General features: G+C 40.5%; 1 protein-coding gene across 3 annotated transcripts in view; it reads left to right on the top strand.

Annotated features, from left to right (window-relative positions):
* SYT6 (synaptotagmin 6) overlaps positions 1-15,150 on the top strand; it is a 183,453-nt gene that overhangs the window by 22,145 nt on the left and 146,158 nt on the right. Inside the window, exon 1 of one of the 3 annotated variants that reach the window (XM_060772585.2) lies at positions 12,123-12,423. The exons of the other annotated variants lie outside the window; for them this stretch is intronic. The gene's annotated coding sequence lies outside the window, so the exon portion shown is untranslated. Of the gene's footprint in view, positions 1-12,122; positions 12,424-15,150 lie in introns of those variants that run through there. 3 annotated transcript variants of the gene reach the window in all.

The raw sequence follows: 15,150 nt of genomic DNA, 5'->3' as shown, positions 1-15,150 counted from the left end.
GGATGAAGCTGCCAAAATTGGATGGAGTGAGGTCTAATAGAAATATTTTATGTAACTTTTATAGAAATACATTTTAATATGTGTACTGTATGTGAAGTATGTTTACAATGTTTTTGTGTTTTAATTATTCTGTAATTCACCTTGAGCCACGAGGAGAGGTGGGTAAGAAATTAAATTATTATTATGGTTATTGTTATGATTATTATTATGATTATTTGATAATAAGATTAGTACACAGCAAACAAGATCACTCTGCTGGCTTTTGAATTTGATCACATAGCAGACACTTCCTAAGTGTCTAGGACTGTGTGATGTATTAGTGATGCAGATCCGAGTAGGATGGCTTTTTGCAGCTAACGGATGGTAATTTTGTCAGTGCCAATTGTTTTTAAGTGAAGGCCAAGAACTTTAAGCACTGCACACAGTGTGCTGATCACCAATGGGACCACCTTTACTGGCTTGTGCCAGAGTTGTCTTCTTCTCCTTCGTTGTCATCATCCTTCTCCTTCTCCTTCTCCTTCTCCTTCTCCTCCTTCTCCTCCTTCTTCTCCTTCTTCTCCTCCTCCTCCTCCTCCTCCTCTTCCTCTTCCTCTTCCTCCTTTTTTGAATGAAGTCAAAGCTGAAAGTTAGAATAATGTAAAGTTTCAAGTAGTGCAAAATTACATACATTTCTTTTCCTTGCTCTTGCCTCAGAGCTCATTTGACTGATGGCTTCAAGAGAGACAAATTCTTCACTGCAGTAATATGAGATAATTGAGTAACACTTCCATTAACTTAAGATGATGTACAACAACCTAAAACAGATTAGCAATAAATTAATATTCCTTTACTTTGGATCCCCTACATTTTAAGAGAGAGCTTGTGAGATATCCTTTCTACTGACAGTAGAAAGGATATCCTTTCTACGGTCATGAGGTCTACTTAATCCTTGTCTTCACCTTTAGGTATGCTAAAGAAATATCTGACTATTCCATGTGAACCACAGCTTTAGATGCACAGAAAATACACTATTACAAGGCCATCTTCCATAGTCCTTGAATGGTTGATGGTATCAGTCAACCAAAGGAAAGAAACTGCATACTGCCACCACACTAAATCAACCCCAGCAACAAATATGTACATGTTACAACATGAACGTTTGGTGGTGCTGAGCTGCTGAACTTGTTGACCAAAAGGTCTCAGGTTTGAATCCAGGGAGAAATGTGAGCTCCCACTGTCAGCCCCAGCTTCTGCCAACCCCGAAGTTCAAAAACATGCAAATGTGAGTAGATTAATAGGTACCGCTCCAATGGTAAGGTGACGGCACTCCATGCAGTCATGCCAGCCACATGGCCTTGGAGGTGTCAACGGACAACTTCGGCTCTTCGGCTTTGAAATGGAGATGAGCACCAACCCCCCCAGTGTCCGACATGACTGGACTTAATGTCGGGGGAAACCTTTACTTTTACCTTACAACATTTATTGCTATATGTGATTCCATCATTTCACAGTACAAGGCCGATGAAGTTATAGGCTGCATCAAAAGCAGTATAATATCCATATTAAGGAAAGTCATTCTATTTCATTTGGTTGGCCCACCCCTGGAACTCTGGGCAGCACAATTCAAGAAAAATATTGACAAGCTGGAACATGTTCAGTGGATGATGGCCAAGATGGTAAAAGGCATGGAAACCAAGTCTTATTAGATGAATTCTAGTTTGGCAAAGAGAATGTGAGAGGTGATGTAGTAGGCATTTTAAATATCCAAAGGAATGCCATGTAGATGATGGTGTGGGCTTGTTTCTGCTGCACTAGAGATTAGACCACCAGTTAATAGATTCAAACTGCAGAACTTCCATCTAAACATTAAAAAAGCAGCAGAATAGACAGGTCGTTTTGGAAGACTCCCTCTCTGAAGGTTTTAAAAAGGCTGGATGCCCTTCTTTCAAGATGACCCTTGTAAACTCCTTCATCTTGGTGGTTCTAGGACTATTTGATCCTCATGTTTTCATAGCAGATGGTTTGCTTCCTCAGCTTTCCTACTTTTAATCCAATTTGTTCTGCAACAGTGGCTGTTCAAAAGCACTGCATGAAGAAAGGGTCACATTAGTATTGGATCCTGGGGGAATGTCATGTTTGAGAGTTTTTACACTCAAAAGCCATGGGAAGTTCTTCAATTCTTCTGTGCACACATGCACAACCAGTACAGTGGGGAAAACAATGAACCATGCACTCACTTCAGTATACCTTTCTAGCAACTGTGATGCAGCTATATATCAGCTTCATCTAATAGCAAAAATAGCTTAAGAATGCATGACCTAGAGCCACTTGTTTACAGGTGTCATTTAGATGTGCCATGGATATTTACTCCTTCTTTAAGGCATCCCTTTAGTCCACCTCTATGTTTCTGGCACTGTAGCAAATCTTGCCACTTCTCCCAGAGAAATGAGGTTCAAGGATCAAGTTATTAGCTCTATCTTTATGCTCAGGAATGCAATGTGAATAGTAGGTCATTCTGTTTTTCCTTTTTGATCTGGTTGCCTAATAGTGACAGTTTATGGAAATCCAGCTATCAGGTGAAATAACTGAACACTGCTCTTGCAAGCAAGAAGTCATCAAGATACAATACCATGATTCCCAATCCAATCATATCCACAAAGGCCCCTTTGAGCTCTGTTGAGGCCTTTCTGTCTTTTATTTACCATCAAATATAAACCCCAGCAGGTTGAAATCAGCAGGGTAGAAGAGACAAGAAGTGGAAGGCAGATGTTATGTCATATTCCCTTACAATGCTCCACTGGCACATGTCATGATGATGTCAACCAGTTTGTCAAACACTATGTAGCACACTGAGCTAAGCTCACTTGGTTTTCCATCAATGATGGATGATTCCATGGGAAAAGACAGGTGATGAATCAACTGGAACCTCCCTTTCTTTGATGCCTTCCTGGGCACAATGCCCAAGGGAGACAGCAAGAGTGCATAGATGTGGAGGTGATTGAACAGGCCTGACACTCTATTGCCATTCAATTCTTTTTTTATATATGCCTTTGAGAGTCTGAATAGATTCAAAGTTTCTGCCTTTGATGTGTTGATGTGGAAGAGGCTCACAGTAAGTACTAGGGGCTTTGAGAGGTATAGAGCAAAACTGGCAGAACTGTCAAGCACAAGTAATATTGGCTTAGCAGTATGACACAACCTCTATCTTGGAAGCCATGCAGCGCCACCAAAGCATTCATCTTCTGATATTTCTTTGAGGAAGAATGAATGATTTCTGATGCTTCAGTTGTTGTTGAGCTGCAATTCCTATAATCCCTAGTCAGCATAGCCAGTGGTGAAGAATGATGGGAACTACACAACACAAGTTATCAACAGCTGACTTTAGGGGGCAATGTCCCTCCTTAAACTGTAAAAGAAAGGGTATGGAGACAGATAAAATTTACACCTTAAAGAGCAATGAACCAATTGTCTGTCACAATTAAACATTCATGCGGGTGCAATTTCACACACATATGTATGGTCCCATCTAGGTTAAGTATTTTGATATTTTAGGACTTTTACTGAATATGTCTGTTGAAATATTAGCTAGCAGATTGTTGTGTTTTCCAGGCTGTATAGCCATGTTCCAGAAGCATTCTGGCCATACAGCCTTGAAAACACACAACAACCCAGTGATTCCAGCCTTGAAAGCCTTCAACAATACAATATTAGCTAGAGTCTGTTAGAGTCATAAACTGGTATAACACCACCACATGCCTTTTTGGGGATTATTGTGAAGAGAGGAATTCAACACCTCACCTGCAAAGTGATCAGAACTCACCTGCGAAAGGAGGATCAGACACTCATGTCCACCCTGTTCTGGGTTCAATTTGTAATTTTTTTATTAAAAGTGGGTAGAGTTATAGATGGTAATATGTATTGCTTCAAGTACTTTTAAAATATAGTAAACCACAAGTGATGTGCTTGGGAGCCCTCCTCCTTATTCTGTTCAGTAGGGCCCCAGTTTCCATTGCAATGTCCTCTCCCCATAGGGGCATTATGTGGGATTGACACACAATGCCTGCAACATCATGGTCTATATCTCAACAAAATTGTGTAGCCCACATACTTTGCTAGTTATAGTAAGGCACCCTTAACATGTAGTTTATTCTAAATATGCACAAACCTTGAACACAGGCAGCCTAGTAATCTGTCTAGTTGATTCATGTCTTTTGAACCTAAAGAGATAATGCCGGAAGATATTCAGATTGGCTCTTTCCAATGTCTAGACAGTATAATTTGTGCCAGAAGCAAAAATTAATTTCACTTCATGCAGCTTTGTTTTTCTTTCTTTCCTTTTTCTTGTCTTTAAAGGGTAAGACTGGTTTTTTTTTTTTTAAAAAAAAAACATGGTAAGATTAGATTTTTTTCTGAAATGCCTGGCTGATCAAGGTAAATGCTTACTGAAGGCCAGAGCAACTTAGTGATCAATGAAAGCCAATGAGCAGCCTTTGGGGGTCAGCTCTCCAAAGTGCAAACCATCTATGGCATGGAAGTTATTTCCTTTGGGAAGGGAGGGCTGTCTATAACTAAAGCATTATTATTATTGATAATTTTCCATCATGAGAATACAGTCATAAAATTTCTAAAAAACGAACTTCAAGATATCATGCCTGGCAGCAATCTGAGTATGTCCCTGAACTACATGGCCCTTGTGTATAGCCAGATCTTACCATATCTTGGATATTCCCATGTATCAGCCTAGCCATTGATATGACCTGCCATATGCGGTTTTGACAGGGGAACAGCATGCAAAGAGATGGATGATGGCATTAGACTTGATTGCTATGTATTATTATGATTCATGTTAGCCTAGGGCTTGACATTTCTGAGAGAGATGATGTACCTCAGGCAGGAATCTGTGACGAAGGCAGAATTTCTTAAGGCATGAGAATAAGTGATGAATCCTGCTTGGTCAGACCAAAGGTCTGCTTAGGATGCCCAATCTCCCCCCTCTCTTCAATGCCCCTAGGGAGCTCATAAGCTCTTGCTATTGCTTCCCAACAACTGACATTTGCTAATGATATGAGGCTTTTGAGGATGGAACCCCCATAAGAAAGTATTAGCTATTGCCTACTAGGAGTTCCTTTTAGCAGGCATATACATTAGTAACCATCATCACATCTTATGACAATGAACTTCAAAAAGTGGCTGCCTTCCAGTTCTATTGGTACTAATGTAATAAAAGAAAGGGAAGACCTTTATATTGGCTACCCTCATCCTATGCAAACTTTGATAAACTTCCATCATAGGCATAGATGTAGTGAAGAATATGCGCCTATCCAGAGTTCAAGCCTTGCCAATGAAATTGTAAGAGACTATGGGAGCTGTCAATGAACAGCATCAGGAAGAACACACATTTCCCATTCTCAATGTAATGTCTATGTTTTTTCCCCCAAAAAATAACCCATCAGAAGAAAACATAACTTAGCAATAATTAGACAAGATGTACTCCTCCATCTCATAAAACCTAATACACATGCCTTCTTCTGGTCTACGGTTTCACAATGTATAATTTCCAATTTGAGATGCACATCATTTTCCTCACTGTATAACCTGCAAATGTCTGCAAAACATTGGGCCCATGGATCCTTCTTTACTGGAAATACTGGCTGCCAATGGATTGACTTGGATAGCCATATGTGGATCTTTTTGAGCAAATGTTTAGGATATCCAGTTTCTCTGTGTATGTATGGGCATGCAAGATGTTTGTTGATTTATTATGACAGCATGAATTTCATTGGGTTTTCTTAGACAAGGAATACTCAGCATTGGTATGCCATTACTTTCCTCTGAAACGTGTGTGTGTGGCCTGAATACTCTAAGACAACAGATCTGGTCTGATCTTGAAAGCTAAGAATGGTGATCCCTGCCTAGCACTTGGATGGCAGACTGCCAATTAAAACCAGATACCGTAGCCTATATATTAGAGGAAGGAACTGGTAAAATTACCTCTGAGTATTCCTTACCTAAGAAAACCCTATGAATTCATAGGATCATCATAAGATGCCAGGTATTATCCATGCTTGTGTGTATGTATGTTTGTATGTATGCATATATATGCATGCACACATCCTAACATACTGAGCTATTATCTATTTGCTGTTTGCTAATATGCCTTTTCTTCTTACCCTCTTATACATAATGGGACAATTACAGCAACAGTATGTAATTGGAGAATTACAGGGTCCATTTGTTTCAAACATTTGTTTTTCAATATAGCATTATTTCCATAATGTAGAAAAAGACCTGTTTTGAATTTTAAAAACTACATTGTATATAAGAGAGTGGCAGAAACAAACTTGTCGGTAAATTAAGACAGGTTGCGTCAATGTAAACTAATATGCACATACAGGATGAATGTGTAACATGGGAGCATAGTCAGCTACAGATACATTATAAGAGCAATGCAGATCAATAACTTCACCCAAAAACATTACCTGTAATACTTGTAATACTAATGCAGTCTTAAACACAAGTACAATCCCAAAGACATTATACTTGTTCCATTCCTGGACATGTTGTACATCTTTAGCTGATTTATTAGAGAGAATGCACACTACAGATACTTGGGTGTATGCTGTCTGCATGGATATAAGACACTTATATCTTACACAAGGGACTTTAAAATTTCATCCAGATAAATATGAGAACAAAATCTACTCTGATATTTCCTACATGGAAACCTCTACTTTGTTTGGAAAAGTGACCTTGGGATGCTTGTTCCTGGCTCTGACTTCACTTCCATGGGATGCCTGAAGGGTGGTTCAAAAAGTCAGCTTGTTCTTTTTACCATCAGCCTGCACAAGTAGCAATTGATATGAGCCTTCTGCAGTGGTTGAGGACCATTTCCTGCAGCATTGCCAAGAGCCATGGTGAGAAATGATGATTGATCTAAATACTGGCTTTTGCATTCTGATTAGCTGCCTGCTCCTATTCAGAATGATGAACTAGTTGCTCCCTGTGGGTCTAATATGTACAGACATGGCCCTGCTATAAAACAGCCTGGAGAGGCAGTGTTGGATTTTCCTGTGGTTAGTCAGGTTTCTTTATACCTCCTGTTGCTCTCTTCAGTGGCCAAAACAGCACTCTAGATTGATAGGCAGCTTCTGTACTGACAATAATTGTCTATTGATTTCACATTTTATTGCTGCATCTCTACTTGCAGTTTGGATGCCTCATGTGCTGCTTAGACTCATTATAAGCAGGGATTGTATTCGACAAGAAAGGTGCTACAGAGTACTTGATAAACAGATAATTATGTCTTTACAGCAGAGGTTGGTGACCTTGTCAAATGACCGCCGGAGTTGCGGGGCGTGGGGAACCTGGCATCCCATGCCCCACATCGCCTGGCTCCAGCTGAGAGCAATGCCATAGGAGGAAGCATAGAGTGCATGTGGAGCATGCAGCAATCCCCATGTATTCCAATGGCAACACGGGAAGCCTCCTGTCTTGCCATGGCGATGGCATGAGCCAGCTCCACCTCCTTTACCCATGGAGCCACACCGGCTTCATTGTTGACCTGGGGTAAACTTATAAAAGTTACAGAATCCTTTAGAACTTCAATGTGTGAGCAGCAATGAATTTTTAAAATTGTATCTCCCATGGATTTGCAGCAGTGTTGGCACACATGAGTGCCACAGCAAAGAGAACCTTTCAACTGAGATCTCTTGATCAGGCAGTCATATCAGAAGACGGAGCCTAAAACTGGTAAAGGCAGCAGTACTCTTATTGCAATATATCTATATTCTGATATAAATAACATTAAGTATATATGCATGAAATATGGTTTTGGCTGTGAGGTAGATGTGCGTGGATGCCTGCACCATAGCATACTTTAGTAAGTATTCCACACTCGTTACATGCTAGTTTGACTTTGTGAATTGGTCTGGAAATCATTTTTGCACATAGATTTGTATCTGGGTATGCCCAGTGATTTTAATTGATTTTCAAAACTTTTGATTATCTTATATATCTATTCCATCCTTCCTGGAATTAATGCAGGTATTGATGTGTTGTAGAAGGCTTTCATGGCTGGAATCACTGGGTTGCTGCGAGTTTTCCGGGCTGTATGACCATATTCCAGAAGCATTCTCTCCTGATGTTTCACCCACATCTATGGCAGGCATCCTCAAAGGTTGTGAGGTATATTGCAAACTAAGCAAGGGGAGTTTACATATCTGTATATATACCTTGATTAGCATTGCAAAGCCTTGCAGCTTCAAGGCCTGGCTGATTCCTGCCTGGTGGAATCCTTTGTTGGGAGGTGTCCCTCTTGTCCTTTGTGGAACATATTTGCCTAACTATCTACAGACCCACTAAGAAAATCCAACATGCTACATTCAGCAAAGACAAGAGGGATCCTCTCACCGCTGCAGGAGTCTACCATATACCATGCAGCTGTGGACATTCTACATAGGGACTACCAAACGTAGCATTGCCCAAACACGAATCAAGGAACATGAAAGTCACTGCAGACTAACTCAACCAGAGAAGTCAGTCATAGCAGATCACTTGATGAACCAACCTGGACACAGCATATTATTTGAGAACACAGAAATGCTGGACCACTCTGACATGTGGACAATTTCAATAGAAAAGAGTAAACCATGGAAATGAACAAAATCTAGCTACCAATATTAAAAAAGCTCTAAAATCATAACAGTAAATAAAGAGCAACACTCAAAAACAGGGGAATTCCAGAGAACAAACAATTAAGGTCAGCTAATCACCTTCCCAACAAAGGATTTACCCAGGCAATAAGAAGTCAGACCTTGAAACTGCCAGGCCATTAAATACTAATAAAGGTGGCCAATTGAAACATTCACATCTACATCAAACAGGCAAGAGTTCTTTCTCCCACCCTGAAAATTCCGCAGATATATAAACCTCCAACAGACCTCACAACCTCTGAGGATGCCTGCCATAGGTGAAATACCAGGAGAGAGTGCTTCTGGAACATGGCCATGCAGTCTGGAATACTCACAGCAACCCAATGCAGGTATTTCCTTTTCAGAAAGCACCCCAATCTTGTTGCAATGATTGCAACCCCAATCTTCAAAAGGTGCATTGGGGATGGTTTGTTTTGCTTAGGGGGATTGACTTCACATTTTAACAACTGAATTGGCTTGCTTGTAGAATTCAAGTGACATGACTTGCTATAGCACAGAATTGAGTTGAATGACTCACTGCAAAAATTCTCTGAAAACACATTTCATGTTTTTTGCCATTGCAGCTGCAGGGGTCCTAAAAGTCCAAAGCTTCATATTTAGGTCATTTCTTCTCTCGAGGCTTCAAGTGATCTGTATGATGATTGGTCCATATTTGGATTTATTTATTCATATTAAATATTGATCAATTGCCTTTTAATATGTCAGGGGTCCAAGAGAATTTTATGACATCTAAAACATGCAAATGAGATATATTTAAGAAAGAGTCCTCGTTGGGACAGCTTTCAGAATGTGGGCATGCTGCCTGGGGATTGTGAAAGCTCTAACACCCCTCCCCCCCAGCAAGTTTTAAAAGCTATGATTCTTTGTTTTAATCTGTTTGATACACTTTAGAATGACCACCTTCAAACCATGTGTTAGCAGAATCTAGCATGACCATGAGATGGAACCCAGCTGGGAATCTTCAGGATTAACTTGCAGTGGAGGAGACTTAGTTTTGAGTGGCTTAAGTTTTATGGGAGTACTGTTTCAACTGGGAAGGCTTTAAAAGGAGATCAAAATTCCCCCATCCATTGATATTCCAGTTCCTGAAATCTAAAAGAGCATTAGTAGCTCTTATTCAGATAGTAATTCATTCTGTCATATGTGGAAATCACACTGAGTTCATAAATCTTGGCTAAGCCTATTTTACAGATTATCCACCTATATTTTGATCATCTTTTTGTCTCTGATGAGTTGTACAGACTTGCTAGTCGTTTGCTATACTTAGAGCCTTGAATAGTTCAACAAAATGAGAATTATGTCCAAATACATTGGCCACCTGAGGCAGCCAAGAGGGTCATCAATGGCTTTTTCTTCTCATATATGAGCTGTAAGGAGCTGAAACTTAAGCCAGAACCTTCTGATTTGCATAGCATTTCCCTTGTGAAGAGCCCTATGGGAGAAGATATGGTTGGCTTCTAGTATTGTTCTGTGAACCCAGAAAGCCTGTTGGGTCTTTAATGATTTTGCTTGCTTGTGACCACTTTATTTCTGAGATTGGTACCATCAGGCTCAATACTACTGAGAATTGAAATTTCAACATTCTACCTTGTCTGTCAGATGTTCCCATCATTCCTGGTGATTTGGATGTTCAGTTGCTACAGTTCATTATGAACAGCCTCATTATATTAGGATTTCATGTCTCCATTCAGTTGTAAGTCCTCACAAGAACCTAGAAAGTTCAGAAAATCCCATTGGTTTCAACAGTTCTACCCTAGTTGGGACTGGGCATAAGATTTGGACCTACTTCCCTAGCACTCTTAGTTGCCTATATTCTAGTATGGCCATGTGATGCCAAATGGTAAATGAAATGCTAAGCAAATAAAAAAGTGACTTTAAGTAAAAAGCAGATGGATTGGACCTGTGTCACTACTCCCAGCTCACTGTAGAGCTCCATATGACCTCCTGGCCATTGTGGGTGCCCCATGCTGACATCAGCAGAAGTGCCCTCAGAATTAGGAAGCAGATGGGAAGATTGGCTCCATTCTTCTTCCTGGTCATGTGGGTGCCTCTGGTGTTTGTCAGCACAGGGTTTCCATGATGGCCAGGAGCTCACATGGAGTTTTGTGACTGGCTGGGATTGGAAAGTGAAGTGATGGTCCTCTAGGCTGATGTGGCTTTGGCCCATTATAGACTCGAACTCACCCCTTCATGGGTTTGGGAGGGTGCATTTGGCAGCTTCCAAGGCTAGTCCGAAGCATTTCTGCAGCAGTCTGGTCCTGGATTTACTGAATAGTGTAAGCCTCAGTCATTCCAAATTCTGCTTCTGTATATTGTATGGGAGATATGTGTCTCTTTCATCAGAATTGTAGACATTTCATGAGAGGTATGAACTTCCCTGCAATGTTGTTCCAAGTGACAAGCTGGGTTGCAAGTATATTCAAATTCCCATTGCTATTGACGCACTGCTTCACTTGCCCCTGTACACTGACCAAACAAATGTTGTGATGAAGTAGTAATACCATCATGCCAAGGACAACATAAGGCCTGCAACAGTTGTCTTTCTGTCTGTTTGCTTGCTGAGTTGTGGGCTTTCCCAGTGGCACCAGTTGTAAAGTGCTGGGAGACTGGGAAAGTCTAGGTCTTCAAGACAGAAACCTTACCACTGTTTGTTTAGAAAGATGGATACAACAAAGAGGGCAATAGATGAGGTGGGAGGCTCATAAGGAATGGGTTGGAAACTGTGCTGCCATCCCTGATGATCACTTCAGCCTCTGTTCCCTCTTGGTAGGGTTTCCCTTGTTCTTTAGTAGCTACTCAACATAATCCTCTTTATTTACTTTTCCTGACTCTTTGGTCTGTTTCATACTATCCCTTAGAATCTAATGATTTGATGAAATCTAATAATTCATCTAAAATACACTGTTTTCATTTTCCTGGTGCAGATTTAAATCATATGAAAGCCTTGAGCGAATTTAAGATGTTTTCGAGTAGTTCTGTTAAACAATTTTTTTCCCCTTCTAAAGTCAAAAAAGAAGAATAGGTCAGCTGAGTGAAGCTCCTATGAGAAGAATTTGAGGAATTAGTCAGTATGGAACTAATATTGAGAAATAAATGAATAAAATAAAGTCATGTTATCTACCTGTAGCAAGTACAGATATGTATTACAGTGATTTGGTGTGTAATTTTAGACAACATATTGCACTCAATAATTATTATGCCTTCTGAGATGGTCAGCACATTTCTGTAAGTGTCTTTGGGACCTGAATGTATACCAGACTTGATTATCAAGTCTTCCCAAAGGAATATTATAGAAGCAGAATACCAGCACTTGCCTCTTCTACATCAGTATTGCAACATCTTGGATTACTTAACCTGTATGAACATCAAGCTAAAAACAGATGTCAAGCTTGGCCATAACATTTACACATTCAGAAAAATGTGTGTTTGTGCATGCTTGTGTGTGTGTGCATGCGCACAGATGCTCTAAGCCCAGATGTGAGCTGAACGCTGGCTGGCTGCATCACTTTCTAAGCAGTGTACTGAGGCATCAGAACTGTAGACTTTTGTCTATGTGTGTGTGCATGTGGACTTGCAAGCCGATTCCAGTGTAGCTGCAGTCACCTCATGCATAGTCAAGGGGGAGAATCTCAAACTCCACAGAAACACACAGTGCTCTCCTCTGCCGCTAATTGTATCTGTGGAGCGGACTGAAGAAGGTGCCGGAGAGCCAATATCAGGGGACGCCTGCCTGGTAAGTGAAAGCTCACAAAGTTGCTCCCTTCATTTCTCTTTCCTTTCAGTGGGGAAAAGAATCTTCTTTCCTCTCACTGACTCTGCCTTGGAGGTTGATGCAGCTTTGGGACTGAGATGACACTCTCGATTTCCAATATTTTGTGCTCAGAGACGCAGCATGTGCTTGCAGCTACTTCTGAACCACTGGGCTTTTCCCATTGTTTTGCAGAATACAACTGGCAAGCTGCTGTTTTCTTGCTCCCTTTCTCCCTCTTATTGCAGATGTTTCCTCTTTGCCATCCTTTTGCTTTGCTAAATTGCTGCCAGAACTGCCGGTGTAGTTTTTGCATAGATGCCTTTATGCCTGCACATAAGCTTCTTAATCTCATTTTGCAATACTGTTTCTCATTTAAACTTCCTGTTTTGAATTTCATGCTCCCTTTACCATCTTTCCAACCACCCTCCCTTATCTCATATTTCTACTGTTTATATTTCTGGAAATTATTCTGTAGCTCTTGGTTTGCCTCCGTTTATTAGAAGGTAGCTTTGATTGCCTGGTTTGATCTCCCTCAGCCCCTTTCTGCAATTCCGTGTGTGCTTTCTCTTTGAGAATTGTGGAAACTCTCAACTCTCTTATTTAAGCGATCTTGACATTTTTCTTTGTTGAAGGTAGGGATACCATCACTAATAATCATCACCATCAACAGGATGGAGAAGAGATAGGGCTGCTGCTTGTGCCATGCTGTTTGCTTAATTATACTTAAACACTGCAAAATCATATCCTATTGAGACCAGGAATGATATGTGTTGGGTCTGGTGGAGGGGGGCAATTGTGGAAGAGATTTCACACTCTGCAAGAACTCACTTGGGAACACTAAGTGCATAAAAGCCAGCTGATGCTAATTGATGCTACCTTGAAAATGAGTTCTATTTGTTATGCTACAGCATGTTAGTGTTTGACAACATCGCAGAAAACTGATCAGCTGGCACTGCAGGCCGGGTGCCAGGAGACCAGTTCTTCATATAGGCAGCCTTTGGGAGGATGCTTTAGGTAGAATCTAGGGTGTTTTTTCCCTCTGGGTGAAGTGCAAATGTTCCCATGGGTTCAAAATGCTTCAAAATTTGTTTGTGTGAAATTGTGCTTGCTATGCTTTGCAATAATGGAAGAAGGAGATGCAAGCCCTCAATCTAAAAGGAATCAATAGCCTAGTTCATCAAAAGCTTTCTTAAATTTGCTTCATCCCTTCCCCACCTCTTGCTGAACAATTCATCTCCTCTGTCAATTACATGATGACCCAGAATTACCTGACCTGAGCATTGAACCTGATCACTGTAGCTGTTGGGTTTAATGGGATTTTATGGTGTGTGGCGATCTGTGACGGGTCATCAGAGGCGATGTGGAGCAGGATGGAGTGTAAGGGAAAGATGCTTACTTTTTGTCCACTAAACATTTTGATTCACAGATGCAAATTTGTGAAATGTGAAAATGGTTGGCGTGCATTATTTGATAAGGGAGATATCTCTCCTTTTTGTAAGCTAATGAACACAACAGGCATTCATCACTTATCTAGCTGAGCATAAGCATCAGGTCCACTTTGCCATCTGAGTATTATCATTGATTCATTAATTGAGGGGTTCAGAGGACTATAAGACCACCACAAAACAACCTCCTTGAGACAGGAGCCCCCCACACTTGAATGGACTGCAGAAAGCAACTGATACCAGGGCTCTAACACATTCAAAAGTAACAGAGAAGTTGGATGTTTGACTACCAGTGATGCAAAACCCCCACTTAATGATATATCTTCATCTCTACTATTTCTAAAGGAAAGGATGTCATGTACACTTGATCGATCTATTGATCTCAGATGAAGTTAGTACTTAAAATCTGGGTAATTCCAGAATCTGACATGCTGAAGAAGAGATCAGTTCAATCTGAAGGCATTACCACTGATGTCTTATTCCTAAAAACACATGGAGTTTTCAATTCTCATCATATATTTCATTCATTTCAGGTTGGATGTGATTTAGGTAAAGAATTTCTTTTAGTCTAAACTGGATACATTAGATTTATACAGTACTATAGGATAGACATCTAAATTTGTGAAATGTTCTTTATTTGTGAAGTTTTGAATTAGCACTCCTCCATATTCTGGTTGCATTTTACGGCACTATTTGCCACTGTTTGCTGTGAACCGCCCTGAGTCCCCATGGGGAGATAGGGCGGGATATAAATAAAGTTTTATTATTATTATCCCCCCTCCCCAAATGCTTTGATTCAATGGGGACAGTCTCCTCTCATCCCACATTTAAGCTGTTTTTTAAATTTCCCAGTTTTGCCTTTCTGTTCCTACTTTCCCTTTTTGTCCACAACTCACTTCAGCTGTGTCAAACTGAGTTCAAAGTGGAAAAACAGTTTCTACTCAATTAACTCAGCAGGGGCATTGCAGTGGTCAACAAGGCCAAAGAGAAAATAATTAGACTGAAATAATATTTTAGCTTGAAGTCCTTACTGTTAGTTACTAAGCCTTATGGAATGTAGTAAATGGTATACACAGCATTGTGGAGAACAGAGTGTGCCCATCTGGACAACTACAAAGGAACATGATTTAACTGAAGAGAAGGGCTAGATTTGGCCATTTAGCTAGAGGTTATCTGACCGTGCCCAATGTGTCTTCTTTAATCGTTTTCATAACCTATCCTGACAGCAGGTTTCTTCAACAATATCACTTAGGCTGAGGAGAAA

This window comes from Anolis sagrei, chromosome 4 (assembly GCF_037176765.1).
Source record: "Anolis sagrei isolate rAnoSag1 chromosome 4, rAnoSag1.mat, whole genome shotgun sequence".
NCBI lineage: Eukaryota > Metazoa > Chordata > Lepidosauria > Squamata > Dactyloidae > Anolis > Anolis sagrei.
This window is presented reverse-complemented; position numbering and strand designations above follow the sequence as displayed.